Raw genomic sequence first — 6,324 nt, forward strand, 5'->3', positions numbered from 1 at the left:
ATTGTTTAGACGACAGCATTCTCTGAGCTGCCCTTTTAACCACATTTACAAAATCTACAGACTGAGATTTTGGTGCTGGAACCTAACGAAAAATCCTCTAGTAGCAGAAATAAGCAGAGCTCAACTGAAGCAATGTGATATGCAACAATTTACACCAGAAGAGGTTTGGCTTCTGTATTTTCTTATGTTTCTACAGAATTCTGTGAGCTTCACATATCTGAATGAAGCCAGCTGGGTTGTTGTAACACAAAAGTAGTTATACTTCAAGAAAATCAACATCTAAACATCTTGGGTTTTATGAAGTTTGCAGGTAAAATGGGCTGGAATTTAGTAACTGTCAATATTTCAGGACCTTTAGGTTTGCAAGGAATGTAGGAAAACTGCATGACCACATGTAGTCATGTACTACATGACCACATACCTGCCCAGCATCTAACTGCATCTCTATTTCTGGCACTGATAAATAGTCTGGAAGTAAAATAGCATAGTTAAAAAAATTTAGACTGGGAACGTGCTGAGGACATGGAGCTATTAGAATCATAGAATAGTTCAGTTTGGAAGAAATCTTAAAGATCATCTAGTTTCAGCCCTGGCCATAGGCAGGGATGCCACCTACTAGATCAGGTTGCTCAGGGCCTCATTTAACCTGGTTTTAAACACCTCCAGGGATGGGGCATCCACAACCTCTCTGGGTAACCTGTTCCAGTGCCTCCTTACCCTATTAAACACTACTGGCAGCTGAAGGTCACTCAGATTCCATGCAACTACCTGCAGAAACTCTCTGGAGAACTTTTACAAAGACATCCAGTGTGGGGTGCTTCCTTTCTAGGATGTCTTACGTTGCACCTGACCTTCTAAGCTGACAGCCAGCACAGAAAATCCATGTGGAACAGCATCCAAAATATTAGCCCCAACATTTCCAGAGACACAGTCTCTCCAAAACTGAGGCAAATACCCAAATTTGGTTATCAGTACGTATCTGTCTACAGAGTAAATGAAATAATCCCATCATATAAATGTTACTAACTAGCCCCTCAGTCTTTCTGGCTAGCAAGACGTTAAAAAGGTCACCTGAATTACCTCATGTGCTCCTAAGGAACAGATTTCTCTTCTCATAAATTGTTGTTTATGATAGTGGTGGCACACAAGGGATATATCCTTACTTATGCCAAGGATCAGAGGGAGATGTCACTACCTTGTGCCATTCACGACAGATTTTCTAAGCTATCACACTGCCAGTGAAATTGATTCAATTACTCAGCAGTATTCATTTGCTATGAATTTTCCTTTAAGAATATACTAACCAGAAGGATAATGAGTTATTTAATAGGATATCATGGGTATTGAAATAAGTAGGTAACATTCTCAGAATACCTGTCAACCAGATGATTTGTTTCTGATTTGCCCCAATTCACATCAAGAATTGTGGCTGCATCCAGGATAGGAAAACAGCTCCAATGAAGTGAACACACCCACTGATGTAATTTTTTTCCAACACAGAGAGAGGCAATTCTCATTTCCTCTTCCCTGCCACTACATTTTCATGGGTCTCCTTACTGGTGTACAAGGTTAAGGAAAGAAATGCACGAAACAAAACAGAACACCAGCACAGGACTACTATAATTTGCAGCTCCCAGGCTGTCTGAATAAATGTCCAGACTAATTAAATGAGCAGTCTTGCTCAAAGCACACACTAATAGCCTGCATCACTATTATAAGACTGACCTTGAATATTTATAAGACAAAAACCACATGTGTAAATTATTCCCTGCAGCTAACAGGAAGACTTAGCATTTATGCAAGCAAAATGTTATAACAACATGTATGATAATCTTGTTGGCAAAGCAATCACAAGATGTTACACCTCTTGCTAAATGACAGGTAAAGAAGAGAAGCAAGCAGAACACAACGGAAAACAAACAAACAAAGAAAAACCTCACACCTGTCTCTATATAGGTACATAACAAAGGAAAAGAAACATATGGTTACATAATCTCAGGACCACAGCAAATGTCTGACTGATGAAAGTCAGTTTGGGAAGAAAAGAGCTTTTTCTTTGGGTTTGATGTCCAAATCTGAGTGAGTGGGAACAGACAGCACAGCAAGTCCTATCACTCATAAGCCTTATACTCACCATACATCTCACAGAGGAATAATCACAGCCATACTGGGACATTGCTTTATTGCTGCTCTTTTGGCACTATGCAAGCCATTTCCGTGATTTCATTTCATGGAAATGGACATTCCTTCTTTTAGGTATGTCAGCAGGATTTGGCAAGAGGTCTTTAGACAACTACACTTGGGAAAAACTTCAGTAGCACTCCCATCCCTAGGAATTATAGGCTAATTGTATAGCTAGTCTATTAAACAACTGACATGGGAAGTGCTGATTTGCTTCAGGAAGTTGTACATCCACTCTGACCCTAAAGAAAAAGTATTTAAAAGAACACTGTAAATATAAAAAGAATGTTAGTGAAATAAATGGGACTTTTAATCATATGTTAATGGGCAGGAAGGATTCCCTTGTAGTAAAGGTGACCAATTATATTTAGCCAGTGAGTGAGCAATGGACTGAGCAGAAAAAAAGCAGTGGTATAGCAGTGAGATATTTTAAATGATCTGACAATGGAAGAACATTTCTTTGCTCCAGTCTCTGGAAGATCAGAGGACATTTTTATGCACCTCTGCTTAGGAAGAAAATACTAAAAGCTAGCTACTGGTACAGGCCCTGAATCAGGGAGGTTCTCAATCTGTGCTTAAAACACTCTTCTGAGTCTGAAGCAGTCATTTTAGAAGTAGAAAGGAACAAGAGATAACTATAACCATTTATGAAACAAGACAATTCAGTGAAAATTTATGGCTCCTAAAAATGAATAAAAAGTGAAAGAATGGTATTGGTTTCACTAGAGAAAAGGGGAGCTTCACCCATATGGCTACAGTTACACAGGCGAGGATTTTGATTCCCTTTTTTGACTAAACATTTCAGTGCTATTCTCTGCTGATATGTAATGGAAGTGGGACAAAAAGACCTCCAGAAGCCCCTTCCAAAAACAGTTATTCTACGGTTCCATGATTTGCTTTCAAGACAAAAATATCAACCCAAGACACAGGTGCCATTAACCTGGTTACAAATATACATAAGGAAAAATAAAATCTAAAAATGGTCTTGGTAATGCAAACATGACAAGATTCCATGCCTTCTCCATCACGTTCTTCCAGTTAACAAAATACCTTGTCTTTATTGACACAACAGTGATAGGTCCAAAAACAACTTGAAGGAGAAGTGTCTTGTAGCTTGACCAGTAGCCTGACCTTGTAGCCTGACACGAAACCGTGCACGTAAACCTTCAGGCCTGAAATTAGTCATGCTAATCTTTTCATCTGTGTGGCGGGCCACAGGGAGTTGTATGAGGGTATCAGCCACCACAGGTTCTTTTCTAAAATGAAGCATGTACTTGCTTTTGCATTTTGTGAGGCATACAGCTTCAAAGCTTTCATTTGCCAATGCTCACAAAGCTTAAACCCTTCCAAAGGGTAGTAAAAGTGCTGCAGAGCAGATTCTGTGGTCTGAATTTCCCCTGAAAGTACTTAACCACTAGGGCAATTTTGTAGATGTATCATCCTTTCTCCATCACAGTTCTCTTTTTCTGTCATTCTGATGTGAGAACTGATAAAACTTCAAACATAAAGAAGAAGTTCTCGACAATGTCTCTACCTTCTATTTCTCCTTTTTTTCCTCCCTTCCTCTTACCCCTCCCCTACTGATGGTATAGAGAACAGGGAGGAGAAGCTTCTCAAGCAGTTTTGGTAATGTTTAATGATACACTTAGGGCTTTTGCATTAGGTAAAATGAAATTGTGAACTGATTACTTTTCCTATTCTATGCTGGACTAGCGCCATTTCTGTAGCATGCGGTGCCTCAAAGGAATGCAGGACTTTTCTCTAACAGTTAAGCCAGTGACATGAAAAGAATCATTATTAAAATCCTACCATCCAGAGCAGGGCCCACTTTCTGACATAAAGATTAAAGACGTGCTGCAGCACTGGTAAGTAGTTATATATTGAGTAATTTCCAAGAAGTTGCTACCTGGGAATTCACAGTGCACTCTCAACTACTCCAAATATTACTATTAAGTTACCTTTTCCATTATTCTTTTCTAAAATTTTCCATTAAGATTGCTGCTGCCAAGTCACCTGCTACAAGACAGCTCCTGTTCATAAAGTAAATGTGGTAATTTCTTGTATGGTAGTTAGCTTGAATTACCTAGCACAGGCAAGACTGGAGCTGTGTAATTTTGTACTTTATTTCGATGTTGCAGTTTCTGCTGGATATGGCTGAGGCCTGAATCTTCCTTCAAGCATCTCATAAAGGCCAATGGGACTGAGAACCCACAAACTTCCTCTAAGTGCATAGAAATTGAAAATAGAGAACAGTTCAGGATTTAGGAAATTGGACATGAAGGGCACTTCCTACAATCTACCTTCAGTACAAAGCCATGAGAAAAAAAAAAAAAAAAAAAAAAAAGAAAAATAAGAAAAAAAAAAACTTTAATGGGAACTAAGAGGATATTTTTTCTTCTGGAGTAGAAAAACGCATGTTCTTTATTCACTGCAAGCACCCAGCCCCTTGAGATAACAGGAACAAAAAACTTCAGCTGTTTCAGAAAAACAGCAATTGTGCTGCCTGTCCAAGCACACTACCAATCAGCTAAGTCAAAGCTTTGTGTTCGATGGAGGTGAGTGCACTTATTCAGCCTCATTCCTGAAGCAGTCACAGAGTGAGACTTGCACATAGAGCTGTGGCTAGTCAGTAAGAAAATAAGCACAGATTGCTGGTAATATGGTATTAGTCCACATCATTATCTGTTTTGATATTGCCTGTGAAAAGTAGTCTTCCCCTTAAAGTACTCCAAATATAGCAAGAAATATTAAGACCACTGCTCTAATGGCCTGGTTTTACTGAAGCACCAAAGAAAGGCACACTGGAGATGTATATATTTTTTTACCCCAGCAAATTCCAAAGTTTCAGAAGACAAGCAAAAGCTGATAATAAGTGAAATGAAGAGATTATATGCAAGCTGTCTGTGAAATGTTTGTACCAGCATCTCAAGTCAAAATACTGGGTGCAATGTCATAAACAAACCAGAGAAATAGCAATAATTCTGGATCTAAATGGAGAATCTGGCAACTAAGGAATCAAAGGCTGAGGACAATAGTCCTATCTCTAGAACAATCCAAGTAGCAACACAATGTTGATAGTAACCTGTTCAGCCTTGGATTTTATAATCTGAATTAGACTCATTGTGGAAAGGGAATAAAAACTTCTGTTCCAATGTAGAAGAAAGTATCTGATGATGTTCCTGAACTCATTTCAAATCCCCAAGAGAATCTTGGGCATTTGGTCTTCAGAGTTGTTTACCACCAAAACAGAGTAATGTTTGATCACATAACTAAAGTTCTATAAAGAGCTAATTAAAAGATGATTCATGCCTGTTCAGGCAGACTGCTGGATCCCTGCTGACTATTAGGTTCCCCAGGCCACCTCACTTGTTGTACCAACTCTAGTTATATTCAGTAATTCTTAAGGCTGAGCAAACTCAGTTCTCTCAGTCTCTCTTTGTATGTCATGTACTCCAGTGCCCTGACCAGCTTGATGGCAAAAAGTCAGAGTACTTCAGTCTCTTCCTTGTTGCTTGTTACTAGTTCCCTTACCCTGTTGACTGGTAGGCCCACATTCTCCTTAACCTTTCTTTTGCTACCAATGTACTTCTCCTAAAGTACACCCTTGTCACCCTTCACCTCCCTTGCAGTTTCAGCTCCACCTAAGTTTTGTCTTTCCTAATCTATTTCTACGCACATGGGAAGTATCTTTGCATTCCTCATAACTACCTATGTTTCCACCTTCTGTGTGCATCTTTTATCTTTTTTTTTTTTTTTTTTTTTTTTTTTAAATGTTTGAGTTCAGTCAGGGCCTCTGAGTTTATCCCCGTTTGTTCCTTGTGCTATACATGTTTGTGTACAGGCAGTTGAGATGGGTCCAAACCTGTGCTGCTTTTAATGGGGAAAGTGTGAGAACCTCCCCTGTCATGCTGTCTCCCAGACACACCTGGACTGCCACTTGTGTTCTGACTTCTCTCCGGGTGATGGTGATCCTCCCTGGCATACCTCATGTAAAGCTCACCTCACTAGGTTAGCAAACCTGCCTGTGAGAACAGTCTTGCCACATTTTGTCAAGCACATGCCATACCAGCTCTGTTGCCCTCACTCCCCAAGAAGGTCCTGTGGTCACAGAAGCCAAAACCCAGCTCACTACACAAGCCCCAC

The sequence above is a fragment of the Aythya marila genome, assembly GCF_965140915.1.
Source record: "Aythya marila genome assembly, chromosome: Z".
NCBI lineage: Eukaryota > Metazoa > Chordata > Aves > Anseriformes > Anatidae > Aythya > Aythya marila.